At 40.7% G+C, this 22,269-nt stretch overlaps 1 protein-coding gene across 2 annotated transcripts in view; it reads left to right on the forward strand.

Moving 5' to 3' along the window:
* Nucleotides 1–22,269, forward strand: part of LOC142351252 (protein BCCIP homolog) — a 443,863-nt gene that overhangs the window by 4,081 nt on the left and 417,513 nt on the right. The gene's annotated exons all lie outside the window — the stretch shown is intronic.

The following is a 22,269-nucleotide window of genomic DNA, read 5'->3' on the forward strand; positions in this document are numbered from 1 at the left end:
ACTTCAAAATCAACTTCAAGAAACTGAGCGCCTGATCAAGCACATGAATTAATCAGGGTTCATTGCTGCCCAAATATTTAAACTACAAAGCGCGAAAATACAGGAAAGCTCCGAAAACAATAACTGCTCAATAAGTTAAGAGATTGGAAAATTTGAGAAGACCAAAATCAATTTTGGTCATGGGTTGCATAGTTGGAAAATCCGTTCTTTCCCATTATAGTACTCCTCCAGCTTACAATGAATACGCCTCTCTCCGAATACGATAAGCATGCCACAATGGGGCAGGGTCATATTGGAAAAGACTTCAAAATATAGTAATCAGGAAAATTTTTCGAATCTGTTTGCCCCCCCCCCCCAGGGATTTAAAAAAATTAATTGGAATCGCAATAATTGGCAATTAATTCATTGCAGTAATTGATCGGTGATTCTAATTTGATTGCATTAATTGATTGGAACACCCCAATTAATTGCCCAATAATTGGAGAATTTTGAAACATACTCCCACATCTGGAACTAGAGAAAAAAGTTTCCACACTACAAATTTTGGATCTTTTCCGTTTGTGCCCCCCCCCCCCAGCTTAGTGGGTGCATATTATTTGCAACCCCCAGACGCACGTGCAATAATTTTACATAATGATTTACTAATTAATGACACGTGCTCTGTATCTAGGGGGAGCATAACGTACTGGGGGGGGGGGGGGGGGGCACAAACGGAAAAGATCCCAAATTTTTGTCAAAAACTAAGTAGTTTGACATATTTTGGTTTAAAGTTTTCGTCTTTGATGAAAAAAAAGAATGATTGCAAGACTAAATGCGTACAATTTTGGGTAAAGTCGAGACTGAAATTTAACAAAAACTACGAAAACAATTATTGATCGAAAGTGAACTTAAATTGATCAATAATTGATTGTTACGTTTTGCCGATTAAATTAATTGATTGTAACCTTTTTTCCTCTAGCCAATTAATTGCAATTAATTTTTCCAAATCCCTGCCACCCAACCCCCCCCCCCCCCCTTTTGCCCCCCACTCACATTGTGTTGTTATATAGCATATTGCTATGTACGAAAAATTGGCACGTGCACCTGGGGTAATAAAAGATGCTCACTAAGCTAGGGGGTGAAACAGAATAGATCCGATTTTTCCATATTCTGCGCTACTTCTTAGGGGAAAATTAATTTTTGAAAGTTAAGTCCCGTGGGCCAAATGGGTACTCAATCTAATGTTGTTGTTGTTGTTGGGGATTTACAGTTTTCACTGAGGGGATTTTCGTCCCAGTCGTCGTCTTAGAAAATTGTCCTATTATTTCTGCAGATCTGACAGCCACAGCATAGATGCCAGCTACAGATGTTATTTTCGTCGAATCGCTCGTTTACAAACTTCCACATGAAATTTAAAACTCGATTTTTAAGGCCTTTTTTCGTATTAAATTCAATGTAATTTTCTATTCGATTTGCTAGTCTGCATGTATGGAAAAAGAAATGATTTCTAGCCTTTTCAGTTCTGGTTTTCGGGAGCTTGAATAATTCATTTGTTCTCTCTTTTTCTGAATTTTGTTTCAGCATTGGTAAAAACCTATCGTCTTCTGTCAATTTCGATAAAAGTAGAATGTCATTTAGTTGCATGAACAGTGATCACTGTTCATGCATAACGGGGGCGGTGCAGTGATCACTGTTATAGATATGTGGATTCGGATCCATCCTGTACACCCCCCCCCCCCCCCCAGCTGAGTTGGCATGTAATTTTTACGCTCCCACGCGCTCAATAGGTCGCGCGGGGCTGAGTACAAGGGACGCAAAATCGCGCCACCAATTTTGGTTTGGTTGTACGAGATAGATCACTATATGCTCATTGATAGTATTCTGAAGTAATAAGCTCCCAATTTCCAAGTTTCGATACCCGACTACGTCGGAGGCATTGCCCCCCAAAAAAGGATGATCTGTGACCTTCAACGAGGAGGGTGGCTATTATCAGCTATCATACAGTAAAGATGTCCTCAAATCCTTTGTTAAACAATTACTACGTAAAAAACATTAATTAATCAACAACATATCCGGAAAAATTGGTAAAGATTGGCTGCGCCGGGTGATCCCAGCTCTACGTCTTCACAAAACATTTTTTTAAATCTAAAAATTAAGTAAAACAAATGGGACTAAATTAAAGTAAAGAACTATGGAGTAACAAAGAAAGCAGAATTATTCAAATCGTACTCTTTCCTGTCGTTACTGATAACCATGAACAGGTTGATGAGAACCAAAAATTGCGCTGGACACCACGATGCACGGGAAAAAAATGAAATCACTTGGGAGAAAAATTAATTAGAACTGGGTTGCGGGAATAGGGAACAAAACAAATCTGCTAAAAGAACAAAAAGATGGTAAACTGAAATGCAATGCTAGGTCATGTTCAGCAAAAAAGGGAACCAACAGAAACGCCATTTAGTATTGTTACTTTATAGAGGAGTTTGGGGAAAACGAAAAAACACCCCATTGACATTTTCGACCATACAATTAGGCAGCTCTATCCAGCTGTAATTCAGGCTTTGAAAAACTTACAATCACATGTGGTATAATACTAATACACCACGTTGCCTGTAGTGGATGTGAACCCATATATGTTAAGCAAACGCTGCGACATATCACCACACTTAGCAAAGCTCTCGCCAATGGGATTACACGGCATTGAGTGCAGCTCGGGTAGCAGAGGTTTCCAATGGAAAAAGGGGTCTTTCCCATTAAAGGAAATCACTGGACATTGTCCTCCGCCACCAAGGAAACCTAAGAGGAAACCTCCTCAAAAAAAGGAAAAGGGAAGAACCTCGGAAAACGACAGAGGACGGCGAGAGCAAAGGTAAGACTGGTAGAAAGAGCAGAGAACGAGAGTGAAGCTCCTGAACAATAGGGCTTTCATGGTCAGGTTAAAACTGTTTTACAATTGTTAAAAGATAAAATGAATATGTATTTACATTTGTCTGAGCCGACAATTAAAACAATTCTAGGAACTATTCTAAAAAAATCAATAGAAAATTTTTCCCTATATACAATATTTAGCCTATTTACAACTCATATTTACATCTGTTATCAATTTATTTAAAAACATTCCTATTCAGGTTTTTTCGATTTTGGCTATGTTCTTGTACTGTTAGGGTTATTCCGAATTTGACCTAACCATAAGTATCCCTCTTGTGGAGGTTTTGCAAATTTCGTTTTGTCATGCACAAAATGTTTTTTGCCCTATGTATTCTCATCTAGTCAAAATTATGATTTGAACTAAAATTTTAGCGTGTGAATTCATTCCGAATAGCTCTTGCGAAAGAAATAAGTTGGACGGAACAAGGCCGTAGATTGTTCGAGGAAAAACTTGGGGAGGATAGGCTCATTCTCAGGAAAGAAGTGAAAACAGAACTTTACCTCCAATTGTGTACAGCGTTAGAAAACAAATGAGAGATCAATCCGAATTGTTTAGTAGGAGACTTAATGACAAGTTGTTACCCTGGACGGTGTTGAACTGCCAAAATTTGTCCTGGACGTCTTATCATTAGGTCCAAAGCACAAATTTAATGAAGTGCACTTCCTTGAGGATGTAGACAAATTAGTTAGTGAGTTAAGGGAGAACAACACTGATGTTGAAAAGTTATGTGAAATAGAATCGTCTGCAAAATGGTACCCCAAGAATGTACGTGAGACATCAATGAATAGAGGGGTTAAAAAAATAATAATTTTTTGAAAGATCAAAAACAACACAATTCCCTATAAAGAAAACCCAAAGAACTCAACTTACTGCCTCTCTCAATGTACTTCGAACTCCACAGTCTCCTACTGTTGTACGCCATCACTGACCACAAGTATGACATAAAAACATCAGACTACATATCACGTAATACCAACGAACGAACCAGACAAGGCTCCAACTCCAGCTTCAACATTCCCAAAACCAGACTCAAAACGGCCGGCCGACGATAACTTCTGGACACGAAACGGAACACTGCACAACATTTCGAGTAAACATATCGACTTAACAACGAAAGAAAACAGAAAAGCACGAATAACACAGCAATTTTGGAAATTCTTCGAAAAGTTCAACGAAGCCTGACTTCGAAAAGTTCAATGAGCATGATCATCGTGGATAGTTGGGGCATTCGTGATCTTGACATAATTTCTTCGTTCGTTGCTTTCTCCAGATATGACACACGTAGAATTCTCCGAAGACAACCACAGTGGAAACTCTCAAGTTTTCTCTCCATTAATTTCAAAAGAGTCCAAGTCTCTGAGCTGTACAGCACGGCTGATAAAACGAGCGCTTCGTACAAATTGCACTTGAGGTGCACGCTGAGCTGCTTGCTCTTCCAGAGATTTTGGAAGTTAGCAAACCGTTGTCTACCTTCTGCAAGTTTGCAATTGACTTCCTGCAGGTCTCCATGCTTGAGGCTGACATATGATCCGAGATACTTGAACGCTTCTATGTTTTCAAACTCGTTTCCGAGAACATCTTGTACTTTGCAGGAAAACACGCGTGTGGCAACTGCTTTAGGTTTGCCACAGTATCTCGATTGGTGAACTTTTCGGCCATTGACTGTTTTGAACTTTCTTTCACACTTGTCACAGGTAAGGCTCGCCTCTAGTTGTTCGAACTTTGACTTGTCGACGACATTCTTTGACAAAACGGCTTTGCAGAATCTTGTTTGGTGCACTTTGCGTCCGGTAACTGTACTGAATTGCTGCTGACAATTCTGACATCTTAAAGACTCTTGGTCAGCCACCACTGACCAACTCTCATTTTCTAGCGACTCTGAATCTGCTACCGCAGATTGTTGTTGTGAAGCTACCAACGCTGGCTTAGCCACCGCTAAGCTTTTCAATCTTAGCTTCCGGCCATCTTGTGTTTCGAACCAGCCCGCTTTCTTTTTCGTTCCCAGCAGCACCTCCGTGCTGATGGTTAGTCGTGATTGGCTAGATGTCTCTGCCAGGAGTCCTAGTTTGCCTTTATGTGTTCCAGTGAGTATCTCCACGTTCTGTTGGATACTAGGCACTGCAACAACATTTGGGCTGTCGCATTTTACGCCCATATTCTTTGTTTTGGCCACATTAATCTTCAGACCAGCGGCTTCCGCAAGGGCCTCGATTCGATGTAGGTTTTCTTGCACCACACTGTCTGAGACCCCCACGAGAGCAACATCATCAGCAAAATCTAAGTCAGCCACCAATCTCCCAATGTCTAATCCTCCATGCACCGAGTTAGCCAAAATGTAGTTGATGACAAGGCCGAATAGGATTGGGGACCACACATCACCCTGCCTAACGCCCGTTCTGACATCAAATAAGCGTCCTTTCTCACCTTCGGCTTTGACTCGACATTTGAATACATCATAGCTGTTTCTTATGATGTTTATCACTTTTTGCGGAAGACCATAGTGTTTCATTATCTTGTACATCTGCTCACGATCGACAGAATCGAATGCCGCTCGAAAGTCTATGAAACAAAAGCTAATATCCAATTGAAACGCCATTGATTTCTCTATTATTTGACGCAGGGCAAAGAGTTGATCGGCGCATCTTCTGCTTTTTCTGAAGCCGCACTGCTCTTCCCTTGAGACGCGATCCACTGAATCTTTGCATCGATTGAGAATAACGGAAGCGAACACTTTGCCTGGTACTGACAATAGAGAGATCCCTCGGTGGTTCGAACACTCTGACCTCTTTCCTTTTCTCTTGTATAATGGGACAATTTCTGCTACCTTCCAGTCATCGGGCAGAACTTCCGTCGACCAACACTTATCTATGATGTCCCAGAGCCACTCGACAATACCCTTGTGTGCTTTCAACATCTCACAGGAAATGTTATCGGGTCCACTTGCCTTGCCATTCTTCAACCTGCGGACAGCTTCAAGCACTTCTTCAAATCGAATTGGGCTCAGGTCAATCGACAAGCTTTCAGCTGCTTCTTCGGGATCCAATCTCGTACTGCAACTGGATGTTGAGGGATTCAGGAGTTGACTAAAATGTTCCGTCCAGCGTTCAAGTCGTTCCTCTTTCGTCCGTAAGTCGACGCCAGTGCTTGAAACTAATTTGGTCAACTGGGGACTCCAGTTTCGGCAAATCTGCTGTGATGCCCCAAAAACCTCCTTCAAGTTGCCTCTGTCCGCAAAGCTCTGCACTTCTTGGCCTTTGCGTTCAAGCCATGCCCGTTTGTCTTCACGTAGAGCTTTTCTGAATTCCTTACAGCAGTTTGTGAACTCTAACAACGCCACCGCGCTGCTGTGTTTCTTCAACTGTAGATCAGCTCGTTTCCGGATAAGTTCCAGAGAATCTGGAGAAATCCAAGGTTTGTTCACTCGCTTGTCCGGAAGGAGGCATTTCACTGCTGCTTGGTTCAGGGCTTTTCGAAAATTGTCCCAAGACTGCTCTGTATTCTCGAAATCGCCGCTCTTATCAAGATGTAACTTGACCTCCTGCGTGAATAAGTCACGCGTTGTTTCATCTTGCAGCTTTGCAGAACTGATTCTGGGCGTGAAACATGGCTTTTTAGACAAAAGTTTCATAGATACTTCCGCAATGACCAGTTCATGATCGGTAATTGTGGTTTTCCCTCTTCTGGTCCTCACATTCGTCAGACATCCTCTGTATCTCTCTGCAAACAGAATGTGATCCAGCATCTTTTTCCGACAACTCGGATCGGGAGGGTTGTAGGTGTACCGATGCACTTGTCGATGCTGGAACCATGTACCACCTACGAGCAATTTGTGTGAAGTGCAAAATGATAACAACTTTTCCGAGTTTTCATTTTCTTCACCCATTCCAAACGGGCCTCTGCAGCTCATGGTGTCATTCAACTGGTGTTTAGGCTCTGCATTGAGGTCACCGATGACACAAATACGCTCTCTATGTTTGAAGCTGGAAACTAGGTCTGAAAGTTGACTCCAAAACAAATCCTTCTCTTGGAGACTAGCTTCATTCGTAGGTGCGTAGCAGAAAACAACAGCTAGATTGGCTCTCCTCCGAGCCGCGAACTTGACGTAGCAAATACGTTCACTTAGAGCCACTTGTTCTACGATGCTGTTTATCAATGACTTCTTTACAGCAACGCCCACTCCTCCTTGTCTCGACTTTACACCAGACAACCACGAGTCAGACAGGTAGAGCTTGTGGTCTCCGAGATCAATTTCTTGCTCCTGCAATCTCGTCTCCTGCACTCCCAGAATATCCAACTTGTATTGCGCCAGATCCATTTTCAAAGCCTCTAAAAATCCGGCTTGGGTCAGTGTTCTGACGTTTAAAGTTGCAATTCTGAGTTGGTTTCTCGGGAGATTCTTAGCACCCCTTACCCGGGACTCGGGGCCATGGTTGATTGTACTCATTGCTTTGGTGTTTGAAGGCTGAGATACGACTAATTGCGCCACAAACTAGAAGACCAGTGCCTCGTTAGCTCGACCATGTGAGCGGAGAGCCGCAGCACATGACCTACCCCCAGGGGACACCACGTGGAGGTGAGGTTGGATTTTGTCCCCCACTACTACTACTACCACTACTACTACTACTACTACTACTACTACTACTACTACTACTACTACTACTACTACTACTACTACTACTACTAATAGCTGTACCATTTGATAAAGTTTGCGGTTTTTGTGTTATGAAGCAGACAATATACTCGGATAAACTAAATGAAATCCTCAGTTCCAATCACTTTGGGCCTCGTAATGGATAAAGTGATAATCTGACAATAAAAACGGAGAAACTGATGAATAGCAGTTTGCACCAATTATTGAAACAGGGAAAGATAATTGGAAAGATTTATCAAAGGCCCAGGACAACTGGATCACAAGCGGCCAGGCTTTATTGACTTGCTAAAATAAATAAAAGTGGTACTCCGCTTCGAACCGTTCTGTCAATACCTGGTAGCAGTTAAGAGAACCTCAATAAATTTCTCTCACATTTTTTCAAAAGTTTACCAGCTGCAAATATTGAGACTAACTCGAAAGATGCCAGAGCTGCTGTAAAGGCTATCAAATTGGGTAAAGTTGGGCTAGTTGTATCTCTCGATGTTAAAGCTTATACAAAAATGTACCGGTTGAGGAGGCCACTGAAATTGCGCTTAAAGAACTCTACTCCAGTGACGACATACTTGAGATTCCGAGGTCAACGATGAAGAGCCTTTTGAGACCAGCCGTAACCAATGTTCATTTTAAGTGTAATAAATTGTGGTACACTCGAACGGACGGTTTAGCAGTGGGTGCTTCGCTGGCTGTAATTTCGGCAAATTTTTGGGATAAAAACTTTTGCAAAATACTTACAGAAAACAAATGAGGGAAGGGAGAACCGAACTCCTGACACCAAAGCATTGAGTGTGATTGACGCGTTTTTTTCCGAGGGAAAGGGGTCGAGCGCAAAGCATGCAAAAACTGGTTTCATGCAAAATGCCAAGATATCACCGGCACCGCGTATAAAACCATGCAGGACATTGTTCGGATTTATTCCCATTGTGCGCAAAAAGGTACAAAAGAGGACACACAGGATTTGAAATTATTCAAGAGGTATGTAGGAGACATCGTGTGCAACATCAAGTGGAACCCTCTCGATTACCTTGATTAAGCAAATTCTTTTCACAAGGACCTACAATTCACTCTTGAGACACCAAACGAGAGTGGAGACCTGTCATTTCTAGATCTAAACACAATCGTAAACGAAGATAGGAAAACTAGCTTTCATTGGTATCTAAAATCCACTGATACCGGCATAATCTTTAGTTTCCGTAGCTGTGCACCGTTACAACATAAGAAAAATGTTATTCAAGGGACTGTGCATAGGTTTTTTAATGCGACCAATGACAGGCAATACTTTGATGTTCCTCTCAGGAAAAATCAAGAGATCTGAACTGAAAATCAATTGCCAACGGAGTGGTCCTCCAGTTTTGTTAACGAGACTCTGGATAAAATAGTCACGAGGGAAAAGGTCACAGCAACCCCCCCCCCAAATTGAACAACATCTCAAAAAAATTAAAAGTGTTAACAATAAGAAGCCTAAATGGAGGTTTTTTTACTATACAGAGGAAATGTTAATCAAAATTTCGCAATCAGATTGAAAAAATTGTGTGATATTCAAATCATTTTCACAACAAGAAAGCTAAGAACTTGCTTGCCCACCCTGAAATCATATTCTTAATAAGAATCAAAAATCCCATGTGGTATATCAAGTTACATGTAATGGATGCAACTCCATCTATGTTGGCCCAACCAGCCGACAGGTTACCACTAGAATTTTGGAGCATCAAAAAAAAAAGATTCCCCAGTGGGACAGCAACTTGTTGAATATTGTGGTAGAGCGCCTATTTTTTAATGGAAGATTCTGGATAGATGTTGCTGGGTTGAAAAACTAAAGACAATAGAAGCAATCTACATCAAAAAGCTGAAAGCGCAAATAATCACGCGCGATGAGTACCGGGGGCGGGAATTGACCTTGAAGTATTAGTTCAAATGCTAAAAAATGGACTTTTGAAATTCAAAAATTATTCTGGTTAACGTTAATTCGAAGTTTTGTCCATCCCAACAAGTAAAAAGAAGAACAGACAGATAGGAATGAATGTAAAAATATTTTTCAGGAATAGAAAGCAATATACCCGTGATTTTCAAAAAAATCCGGAATACAAATTCAATTGTGTTTTAGTGTAAAAATTGTGAATAAAATAAAGTAAATGTGACTTTAACTGTATATAGTTTCAAATATTCTTTGTTAATTTAACTCATTTCTTAGAAGTAGAGTAAAAAACAAGTTTTTATACTTTGTAAAGGATTTCGTTTAATTTTTAAACCTGACGATGAACGCAATGTTCGAAAACGTTCGTTTTTTAATCAATTTAATTTTCAATTGACAATTTCTTCTTCTCTGCATCTTTCCCAATATAGCCACTCCCAGCTAATGGCTCAGATAATCTGTTGCCCCTCCCCCAGTGATTGTAATTTTAACATAATCGGGGGCAAAATGAGAAAGACCCGGAAAAAATTGGATCAATACAGTGACGTATCACAATTTTTTGTACAACACGGAGGAAATATTACTCAAAATTTTGCAAAAAGACTGAAAAAAGTGTGTTATATTCAAAATACTTTCACATCAAGACAGCTAAGAATTATCTTGCCCACACTGAAATCATCTTTTCCTAAGAATCTGAAATCCCATGTGGTATATAAAGTTACATGTAATGGGTGCAACTCCTTCTATGTTGGTCAAATCAGCCGACAGGTTACCATTAGAAATTTGGAGCGTCAATAGAAAGATTCCCGAGTGGGACAACACCTCATTGAAGGTTGTGGTACAGCGCATATTTTTTAATGGGAGATTCTTGATAGATGTCGCAAGGTTGAAAAACTAATGACAATAGAAGCGATCTACATCAAAAAGCTGAAACCGCAATTAATTACGCGCGATGAGTACCAGGAGCGGGAATTGACCTTGAAGTATTAGTTCAAATGCAAAAAATTTGACTTTTGAAATTCAAAAATTATTCTGGTAAAGGTTAATTCGAAATTTTGTTAACCCAAACAAGTAAAAAAGAAAAACAGACAGATAGGAATGAATGTAGAAATCCTTTTTCAGGAATAGAAAGCAATATGCCCGTGATTTTCGAAAAAACTGGAATAAAAATATTGATAAAGTTTTGTTGGTGTTCGGAAAGCAAAAATTTCTCAACTTTTCTTTGCATGCACAAGTGGAGTTTGCCCATTGGCTTCAAACAACTGGCATGCAAGCTCTCGGTGCAAACAGAGAACAGCTACAATGTGAACCTATCAAATCTAAGGACAAAAATCAGCTTTGCTCGCCTAAGGAGTCCCATCCTGCATTCGAGGCTCAACGACATTTAGGCGGCGCGGAACAGTTGGTGCTTCAATGGGAGCTCTTTTTGAGTAAAGGAGGTTGTTAGCTCGACTAAATTAATTCCGCCATTAGTTGTTTATGTTCTATTGCTTCTATGTTTATGTTCTCGTCGGTCTTTGCTTCACGGTTTTTTTTCAACGGACATTTGTGTATATTATTAAAATTTTATATCAGATATGACAAATACAAAATGTTTTATGAAGTAATGCTGGGAGGGCCAAATATTCAACCAATGTTGGAGAGGCGCATTTTTAAGTTAAATTTTGTGTCCTTTAAAAAAAATATTTACCAACTGTTTGATGCATGGAGTGCATATTTGTGGACTCTCGGATAATCTAAACCAGATGTCTTAGAATCCATCAATTGAACTTCGGAGTGGGGAAGTGACAATCTAACAAAGAAAACTGGAAAACAGATCAATAGCAATTTGCAGCATAATCAATGAAACAGGGAAAAATCATTGAGTTATCAGAGGCTCAGGACAACTGTATCGCAGCCGGCCAAACTTTATGACTCTGACTTTCAATGTCTATAAAAAATTTTAACATAATCGGGGGCAAAATGAGAAAGACCCGGAAAAAATTGGATCAATACAGTGACGTCTCAAAATACCAACACTGGAGGGCCTTTATATACCAGCGAAGAGGCCGAGCAAAAACAAAGGCGAAATTCTAAACAAAGAAAACAAGCCAAAACCGTAATCACGTGAAAAAAATAAGTTGACCAGATAATAATGAGCGTCTACTAATGTGGAAACGAAAAAAAGGCCTCTTGATGGTTGATGGCTATGAGAGCTGGAAGTAGCTCGACCAAAGAGAAACTAAAGAGCCCGAATTATCACAGCAAACTCTTTTTGCAAGTCCAACAAAAATTGAAATCTCAAAAAAGAAACTGATAGGACTCACAGCCGAAAAGTCAAATCTCTAGCCCCTATAAGAAGTGGTCTCGTTTTGATGAATTTTTGTGAAAAAGAACATGAATTTTTGGAAGATCAATAATCCGTGAAATGAGCTTCGCGATTGATCTGGGAATTTCTAAACTGATATCTGCCATGATGTTGAGATCGAGCTTCATCTTCAGCCGTTTCAAAGGGAAACCTTTGCTGTGAAATGATTGACAACTGATAATGATGCAAGATTAGATATCAAGGCCCACGGACTTTGGTAATTCAGGTTCAGCAGAACAAACTTCAACTTAAAACTTTAAAACCCGCTAGCAAAAAATGCAGAGCAGAAGTATTTGTCCATTAAAAATTAAAGGAAAATTTATGAGGTAACCTAAGGTACAAAAGAGGACACACCGGAATTGAAATTATTCAAGAGGTATGTAGATGACATAGTGTGCACCGTCAAGGGGAACCCTCTAGAATAACTTGATTAAGCAAATTCTCTTAAGAAGAACTTACAATTCACTCTTGAGACACCAAACGAGAGTGGAGACCTGGCATTTTTAGATCTAAAAATAAACGTAAAGAAGATAGGAAAATTAGCTGTCATTGATATCAAAAATCCACCGATACGGACATAATCTTGAATTTCCGTAGCTGTGTACCGTTACGAAAAAAGTGATTCAAAGGATTGTGCATAGGTTTTTTAAAGCTACGAGTGACTAGCAATCCTTTGATGTAGCTTTCAAGACAAATCAAGGGATCTGGACAGAAAATCAATATCCAACTGAGTGGTATCCAGTATTGTTAACGAGACGTTGGATAAAATAGTCACGAGGGAAAAGGTCACAGCAACCCCCCCCCAAATTGAACAAAATCTCAAAAATTAAAAGTTCTAACAATAAGGAGCCTAAAACTGAGATTTTTTTGTACAACACGGAGGAAATATTACTCAAAATTTTGCAATAAGACTGAAAAAAGTGTGTTATATTCAAAATATTTTCACATCAAGACAGCTAAGAATTTTCTTGTCCACCCTGAAATCACCTTTCCTAAGAATCTGAAATCCCATGTGGTATATGAAGTTACATGTAATGGGTGCAACTCAATCTATGTTGGCCAAATCAGCCGACAGGTTACCAATAGAAATTTGGAGCATCAATAGAAAGATTCCCGAGTGGGACAACACCTCATTGAATGTTGTGGTACAGCACATATTTTTTAATGGGAGATTCTTGATAGATGTCGCGAGGTTGAAAAGCTAATGACAAAAGAAGCGATCTACATCAAAAAGCTGAAACCGCAATTAATTACGCATGATGAGTACCAGGGGCGGGAATTGACCTTGAAGTATTAGTTCAAATGCAAAAAATTGACTTTTGAAATTCAAAAATTATTCTGGTAAAGGTTAATTCGAAATTTTGTTAACCCAAACAAGTAAAAAAGAAAAATAGACAGATAGGAATGAATGTAGAAATCCTTTTTCAGGAATAGAAAGCAATATGCCCGTGATTTTCGAAAAAACTGGAATAAAAATATTGATAAAGTTTAGTTGGTGTTCGGAAAGTAAAAATTTCTCAACTTTTCTTTGCATGCACAAGTGGAGTTTGCCCATTGGCTTCAAACAATTGGCATGCAAGCTCTCGGTGCGAACAGAGGACAGCTACAATGTCAACCTATCAAATCTAAGGACAAAAATCAGCTTTGCTCGCCTAAGGAGTCCCATCCTGCACTCGAGGCTCAACGACATTTAGGCGGCGCGGAACTGTTGGTGCTTCAATGGGAGCTCTTTTTGAGTAAAGGAGGTTGTTAGCTCGACTAAATTAATTCCGCCATTAGTTGTTTATGTTCTATTGCTTCTATGTTTATGTTCTCGTCGGTCTTTGCTTCACGTTTTTTTTTTCAACGGACATTTGTGTATATTATTATAATTTTATATCAGATATGACAAATACAAAATGTTTTATGAAGTAATGCTGGGAGGGCCAAATATTCAACCAATGTTGGAGAGGCGCATTTTTAAAGTTAATTTTTGTGTCCTTTAAAGAAAATATTTACCAACTGTTTGATGCATGGAGTGCATATTTGTGGACTCTCGGATAATCTAAACCAGATGTCTTAGAATCCATCAATTGAACTTCGGAGTGGGGAAGTGACAATCTAACAAAGAAAACTTGAAAACAGATCAATAGCAATTCGCAGCATAATCAATGAAACAGGGAGAAATCATTGAGTTATCAGAGGCTCAGGACAACTGTATCGCAGCCGGCCAAACTTTATGAATCTGACTTTGAAAGTCTATAAAAAAGGTACTCCGGTTCGACCTATTGTGTAGATAACTGGTAGCAGTTAAGAGACTCTGAAAAAAATTTCTATCTCCTTTTTTCCTGAGGTTACCAGCTGCAAAAATTGTCACTATCTCAAAAGATGTCAGAGCCCCTGTAGACTGTATCAGTTTGGAGGAAGACTAGGAATTAGTATCCCTTGACCTTAAAGCTCTCCACACCAATGTACCTGTAGAAAAGGTCACAATTGCATGATTTAGCCAAAGGCGCTTTGTTGGTCATTCTTGATTGTCACAATCTGTCAAATAATTATTTCGAAAATCCCAGAAGCATCCGGACCAACGACAGCAATTCTCCTGACATAAAGGCAATGTTCAGTAAATATATCCACCACTTTTTTCCGAAGAAAAAATTAATGTGCGAATAATTCAAGGCTGTCGAAAAAGGTATGAAAATACTCACGCGGAGTATAACATGCAAGAAGTTGTTTGAATATGTCTTTTTTGTGCAGAAAAAAATACAACATAGGACAAATATGAATTAAAGTTTTTTAAATGGGATTAAGATTACATGGAGTGCACAATAAGTAGGAATAGTCAAGAGCACCATGGGTATTGGTATGTTCCTTAAAAAATCTCAAACTCACTGCAGACGTCAATGGAAATTTGGCTTTCTTAGGCCTTAAAAAAATTGAAGATAGGAAAATTAGCCGACAATATTAAAAAAACTTTACCATAGCTGTTATTGGAAACATTGAGATCCACTCAGAAAATGAGAATCCTATAGAGTAGTCATCTAGACTTATATTAGGACGTTTGATTAAAAAGTGACACGAAAAGCTTGCAGCTTCCCTAGGAAGAACAACAGCTCAACAGAAACAAAATTCTCACCAGAATTAAGCTTGAACTGACAAACCTGTCAATATAAAGGAAATGTCCTTCAACAGATGTGCTAGTCAAGATGTTTTTACAACAAGAAAATTAGGAACTGGCTTGCCCACTGTGAGTTAGTTCATTTTTTTCATGCAAATTGAAATCGCATATGGAATGTGATGCAAATTTTATTTAATGGATGCAATTCCATCTATATTGTCCAAACAAACATATATCTGAGAACTGGAATCTATTGCTTGTGTATTTCACTGGAACATTACCTACGCATCTCGCGGAGTTGTTAAACCAATAAAAGTGATCTGATTTGAAACAGCAATTATTACGCGCCATGCAAACCGCGGGAAATTTGACATCAAATTATTAGTTCGATTGTAAAATTTGGTATTCGGATATTGCAAAAATTGTTTTGGTACAAGTTAATTTAAAACGATTCCAACCTCAAAACTTCAAAAGAAACTAATGACTAGATTGAAAGCGAGAACTCCTGTTCATCAAAAGGAAGGATATGCCCAGAAATTTTGATAACAACGGAATAAAGATTTTTTGTTCGTTGATTTAAATGTATATTATGTACAGTAAATGTATTTTGAACTGTAAAAAATTTCACAACTTTGCTTATTGTATTTCATTTTGTAGATCTAATTAAGTTTTTTGGGGGGGGGGCACGTGTAAAGAGTTTGTAAATTCTTTTATTCGATTAAGCATCAATTTTAAGTCAACTTGAAGATTTATGGAAATTAAAAAAAACTTGGTTATGCTATTCACATTCATTTCCAATTGACAATTCTTTCTTCCTTGCACCAATATGAAGTGATTGTGGATGAGCTCCATCACAAAACAACTCCAATGACGTTGAAGACGCCATACAGGTTCAGAGCTCCAAAAAGAAAATTGAATTGCAGCCCAGATATTCGGTAAGATGTACAATTAAACCAAAGTAGCCAATTGTATTTCTTACGAATTTACGTTTTATAAAATTTTTGTCCCGGAGGATTTGGTCAAGAACCAGCACAATCTTACACGAAAAAGAATAATTAGTTCATCAAAAAAATCAATCTGGTTCCCTTGATTTCTGTTACCTATGATTAGTTGCTAATAACAGTAGTAGAAACAATTGTAGTAATAATGGTAATACTACTTGTATTAGAATTAGTAGTGGAGGAGGAGGAGGTGGCGGTGGTGGTGGTGGTGGTGGTGGTGGCGGCGGCAGCGGTGGTGGTGGTGGTGGTGGTGGTGGTGGCGGCTGCGGCGGCGGAGGCGGTGGTGGTGGTGGTCGTGGTGGTTGTGGTGGTGGTGGTGGTGGTGGCGGCGGCAGCGGCGGCGGCGGCGGTGGTGGTGGTGGTGGTGGTGGCGGCGGCGGCGGTGGCGGCGGTGGTGGTGGTGGTGGTGGTGGTGGTGATGGTGGTGGTGGTGGTGGTGATGGTGGTGGTGGTGGTGGTGGTAGTAGTAGTAGTAGAAGTAGTAGTAGTAGTAGTAGTAGTAGTAGTAGTAGTAGTAGTAGTAGTAGTAGTAGTAGTAGTAGTAGTAGTAGTAGTAGTAGTAGTAGTAGTAGTAGTAGTAGTAGTAGTAGTAGTAGTAGTAGTAGTAGTAGTAGTAGTAGTAGTAGTAGTAGTAGTAGTAGTAGTAGTAGTAGTAGTAGTAGTAGTAGTAGTAGTAGTAGTAGTAGTAGTAGTAGTAGTAGTAGTAGTAGTAGTAGTAGTAGTAGTAGTAGTAGTAGTAGTAGTAGTAGTAGTAGTAGTAGTAGTAGTAGTAGTAGTAGTAGTAGTAGTAGTAGTAGTAGTAGTAGTAGTAGCAGTAGTAGTAGTACTAACCATCAGCACGGAGGTGCTGCTGGGAACGAAAAAGAAAGCGGGCTGGTTCGAAACACAAAATGGCCGGAAGCTAAGATTGAAAAGCTTAGCGGTGGCGAAACCAGCGTTGGTAGCTTCACAACAACAATCTGCGGTAGCAGATTCAGAGCCGCTAGAAAATGAGAGAGTGGTGGCTGACCAAGAGTCTTTAAGATGTCAGAATTGTCAGCGGCAATTCAGTACAGTTACCGGACGCAAAGTGCACCAAACAAGATTCTGCAAAGCCGGTTTGTCAAAGAATGTCGTCGACAAGTCAAAGTTCGAGCAACTAGAGGCGAGCCTTACCTGTGACAAGTGTGAAAGAAAGTTCAAAACAGTCAATGGCCGAAAAGTTCACCAATCGAGATACTGTGGCAAACCTAAAGCAGTTGCCAAACGCGTGTTTTCCTGCAAAGTACAAGATGTTCTCGGAAACGAGTTTGAAAACATAGAAGCGTTCAAGTATCTCGGATCATATGTCAGCCTCAAGCAAGGAGACCTGCAGGAAGTCAATTGCAAACTTGCAGAAGGTAGACAACGGTTTGCTAACTTCCAAAATCTCTGGAAGAGCAAGCAGCTCAGCGTGCACCTCAAGTGCAATTTGTACAAAGCACTCGTTTTATCAGCCGTGCTGTACAGCTCAGAGACTTGGACTCTTTCGAAATTAATGGAGAGAAAACTTGAGAATTTCCACTGTGGTTGTCTTCGGATAATTCTACGTGTGTCAAATCTGGAGAAAGCAACGAACGAAGAAATTATGTCAAGATCATGAATGCCCCAACTATCCACGATGATCATGCTCAAATGGATAAAATGGTACGGACACATCCAGAGAAAGGAACCAGGAAGATTAGCCCGCAATGCCTTCGATTGGGACCCGCCCGATCAATACGTCCATGCTAGACGCGCTCCTGGGGGGCAACGGAAAACGTGGAAGAGTCAAATCGAAGGAGACTGTGTACGAAACAAAGTATCGTTCACCAGATTGCATGAGAAAGCAGCAACCGGGTCAAAGAATGCCTTCAACAATTTCGTCGTACAGCACTTCACAGAATAACCAAACAAATAACTCTTCTTGTTTTGTTTGTATTTGTTGCCAACCGTGCCTTTATTTCATATTTGGAATTAAAGTGTTGAAACAGTAGTAGTAGTAGTAGTAGTAGTAGTAGTAGTAGTAGTAGTAGTAGTAGTAGTAGTAGTAGTAGTAGTAGTAGTAGTAGTAGTAGTAGTAGTAGTAGTAGTAGTAGTAGTAGTAGTAGTAGTAGTAGTAGTAGTAGTAGTAGTAGTAGTAGTAGTAGTAGTAGTAGTAGTAGAAGCATCGATTTGAAGAAGTGCTTGAAGCTGTCCGCGGGTTGAAGAATGGCAAGGCAAGTGGACCCGATAACATTTCCTGTGAGATGTTGAAAGCACACAAGGGTATTGTCGAGTGGCTCTGGGACATCATAGATAAATGTTAGTCGACGGAAGTTCTGCCCGATGACTGGAAGGTAGCAGAAATTGTCCCATTATACAAGAGTAAAGGAAAGAGGTCAGAGTGTTCGAACCACCGAGGGATCTCTCTATTGTCAGTACCAGGCAAAGTGTTCGCTTCCGTTACTCTCAATCGATGCAAAGATTCAGTGGATCGCGCCTTAAGGGAAGAGCAGTGCGGCTTCAGAAAAAGCAGAGGATGCGCCGATCAACTCTTTGCCCTGCGTCAAATAATAGAGAAATCAATGGCGTTTCAATTGGATATTAGCTTTTGTTTCATAGACTTTCGAGCGGCATTCGATTCTGTCGATCGTGAGCAGATGTACCAGATAATGAAACACTATGGTCTGCCGCAAAAAGTGATAAACATCATAAGAAACAGCTATGATGGATTCAAATGTCGAGTCAGAGCCGAAGGTGAGAAGGGACGCTTATTTGATGTCAGAACAGGCGTTAGGCAGGGTGATGTGTGGTCCCCAATCCTATTCGGCCTTGTCATCAACTACATTTTAGCTAACTCGGTGCATGGAGGATTAGACATTGGGAGATTGGTGGCTGACTTAGATTTTGCTGATGATGTTGCTCTCGTGGGGGTCTCAGACAGTGAGGTGCAAGAAAACCTACATCGAATCGAGGCCCTAGCGGAAGCCGCTGGTCTGAAGATTAATGTGGCCAAAACAAAGAATATGGGCGTAAAATGCGACAGCCCAAATGTTGTTGCAGTGCCTAGTATCCAACAGAACGTGGAGATACTCACTGGAACACATAAAGGCAAACTAGGACTCCTGGCAGAGACATCTAGCCAGTCACGACTAACCATCGGCACGGAGGTGCTGCTGGGAACGAAAAAGAAAGCGGGCTGGTTCGAAACACAAGATGGCCGGAAGCTCAGATTGAAAAGCTTAGCGGAGGCTAAGCCAGCGTTGGTAGCTTCACAACAACAATCTGCAGTAGCGGATTTAGAGTCGCTAGAAAATGAGAGTGGGTCAGCGGTGGCTGATCAAGAGTCTTTAAGATGTCAGAACTGTCAGCGGCAATTCAGTACAGTTACCGGACGCAAAGTGCACCAAACAAGATTCTGCAAAGTACAAGATGTTATCGGAAACGAGTTTGAAAACATAGAAGCGTTCAAGTATCTCGGATCATATGTCAGCCTCAAGCATGGAGACCTCCAGGAAGTCAATTGCAAACTTGCAGAAGGTAGACAACGGTTTGCTAACTTCCAAAATCTCTGGAAGAGCAAGCAGCTCAGCGTGCACCTCAAGTGCAATTTGTACAAAGCACTCGTTTTATCAGCCGTGCTGTACAGCTCAGAGACTTGGACTCTTTCGAAATTAATGGAGAGAAAACTTGAGAGTTTCCACTGTGGTTGTCTTCGGAGAATTCTACGTGTGTCATATCTGGAGAAAGCAACGAACGATGAAATTATGTCAAGATCACGAATGCCCCAACTATCCACGATGATCATGCTCAAACGGATAAAATGGTACGGTCACATCCAGAGAATGGAACCAGGAAGATTAGCCCGCAGTGCCTTCGATTGGGACCCGCCCGATCAATACGCCCATGCCAGACGCGCTCCTGGGGGGCAACGGAAAACGTGGATGAGTCAAATCGAAGGAGACTGTGTACGAAACAAAGTATCGTTCACCAGATTGCAGGAGAAAGCAGCAACCGGGTCAAAGAATGCCTTCAACAATTTCGTCGTACAGCACTTCACAGAATAACCAAACAAATAACTCTTCTTGTTTTGTTTGTATTTGTATTTGTATTTGTATTTGTTGCCAACCGTGCCTTTATTTCATATTTGGAATTAAAGTGTTGAAACAGTAGTAGTAGTAGTAGTAGTAGTAGTAGTAGTAGTAGTAGTAGTAGTAGTAGTAGTAGTAGTAGTAGTACTGTAGTAGTAGTAGTAGTAGTAGTAGTAGTAGTAGTAGTAGTAGTAGTAGTAGTAGTAGTAGTAGTAGTAGTAGTAGTAGTAGTAGTAGTAGTAGTAGTAGTAGTAGTAGTAGTAGTAGTAATTGAATCATCATTTTTAATTATCTTTTTTTGAAAAAAAATGAGCACAGTTCTCTATCTAAACAAAAATAATCAAGCCAACTTTTTTCAAGTGTGAAAGAGACACAATTTTGATTTTTTTGGTTCTTCAGTTGAATTTGGACCGCGAAAATCCAACCTTTCCTCCCCGCGGTGTCCCCTGGGATAAGTGGTGTAGCAGCTGCCCATAGGGCAGATGCATAGTACCACCGAGCTAACGAGGCAAGGGTCCTCTAGTTGGTGGCGCAACTAGTTGTATTCTAGCCTCAAAACCCAATGCAATGAGTTCAAACACAAATGGCCCCCAGTCCCGGGTAAGGGGTGCGAGGAATCTCCCGTGGAATAGAAATCTCAGAATTGGAACCCTCAATGTCAGGACACTGGCTCAATCAGGTTCACTAGAAAGCCTGAAAATGGACCTGAAGAAGTACAATTTGGACGTTCTGGGAGTGAAGGAAACAAGACTGGAGGAGCAGGAAATAGATCTTGGCGACCACAAGCTCCTCCTCACTGACTCCTGACTATCGACCGCAGAAGCGAGACAAGGAGGAGTTGTCATTGCAGTGACGAAAAGACTTGCCTGTAGCATAATTGAGCAAGTTGCTGTTAGTGAGAGAGTGGCTTATGTGAAGTTTGCAGCTCAGAGACGAGCTAACCTTGTTGTGATTGTGTGTTATGCGCCCACAAATGAAGCTGACGACTTAGCGAAAGACAATTTTTGGAATTAGTTGAGCAGCTTGGTATCAAGTTTCAAACAAAAGGGAGAGTGTCTGCCTCGTCAGAGACTTCAATGCGGAACCTGGTCAACAATCTGGTGTCAACGTGCCTGGCCGGGGCCCCTTTGGAATGGGCGCGGAAAATGATAACTCAGAAAAATTGTTGCCCTTTTTGTGTCTCCCATGACTTGTTGATTGGTGGAACCTGGATTCGACACCGGTTAGTGCATCGGTATACATTTAACCCACCTGACCAACAGATGCGAAAGAAGATGTTAGATCAAATCTAATTCGTTTCGAAGCACAGGAGTTGTTTGCACAACGTTAGGACAAGGAGGGGAAATATCACTCTCACCGATCACGAAATTGTCGTTGCTGAAGTGCGATTCAAAGTAGTGGCACAGAAGCCACGCAGTCAACCGAAAGTCTGCTCTGCCAAGTTGCGCGATGAAGCCACGCGTGAAGCTTTCTGCTTAGAAGTGAAACGCTATCTTGTTGAGAGCGATATTGTTGAAGGCGTAGAACAATCTTGGGCAAATTTTCGAACGGCTCTTAAAGCAGCGGCAACAAAACTACTCATCCCCGAAAAGCGTGTGCACAAACCCTGGATTGCAGTTGAAACGCTGGCTTTGATTAGGAAACGGGCCGAGTTACAGTTGAGAAAGCATAGTAGCGCGGAGGCGCTACTAGTGTTCTCTAATTGCTGCAAAGAAGTACCAAAAGCGTTAAGATCTGACAACAGACAAAAGCTGAAAGACAAAGGCGAAACAATACAAGATCATTCAGACAAAGGTGGCCTGAAAGAAGTCTTTGGGGAGTCAAAACAGTTATGCCGGAAGTGGAGTCCTCATATAAGTAAACTAGTTTCAACCACAGGCGAGCCTCTGAAAACAAAAGAAGAAAGGTTGGCACGTTGGACCGAGCACTTTAAGTGTCTGTTAAATCCAGTCACGACAAGCGGCAATTCTTTATTGAGCATAGTGGGAGCATCCGAGAGTCTTGAAATAGACCTAGGCCCAATTCGGTTTGTTGAAGTTCTATATGCCGTCCGTAAACTGAAAAACGGTAAAGCAAGTGGACCAGACGATATTTCTGCCGAAATAATATAGTCGCATAATGGAATCGCTGAATGGCTGTGGGACATTGTCAACAAGTGCTGGACTAACGAAAATCTTCCACAAGATTGCAAGTTAGCAGAAGTTTTCCCGCTATACAAAAACAAAGGAAAAAGATCTGAGTGTGAGAACTATAGCGGAATTTCACTGCTCTCGGTACCTGGAAAAG

Source organism: Convolutriloba macropyga, chromosome 12 (assembly GCF_964194025.1).
Source record: "Convolutriloba macropyga chromosome 12, txConMacr16.3, whole genome shotgun sequence".
NCBI classification, from domain to species: domain Eukaryota; kingdom Metazoa; phylum Xenacoelomorpha; order Acoela; family Convolutidae; genus Convolutriloba; species Convolutriloba macropyga.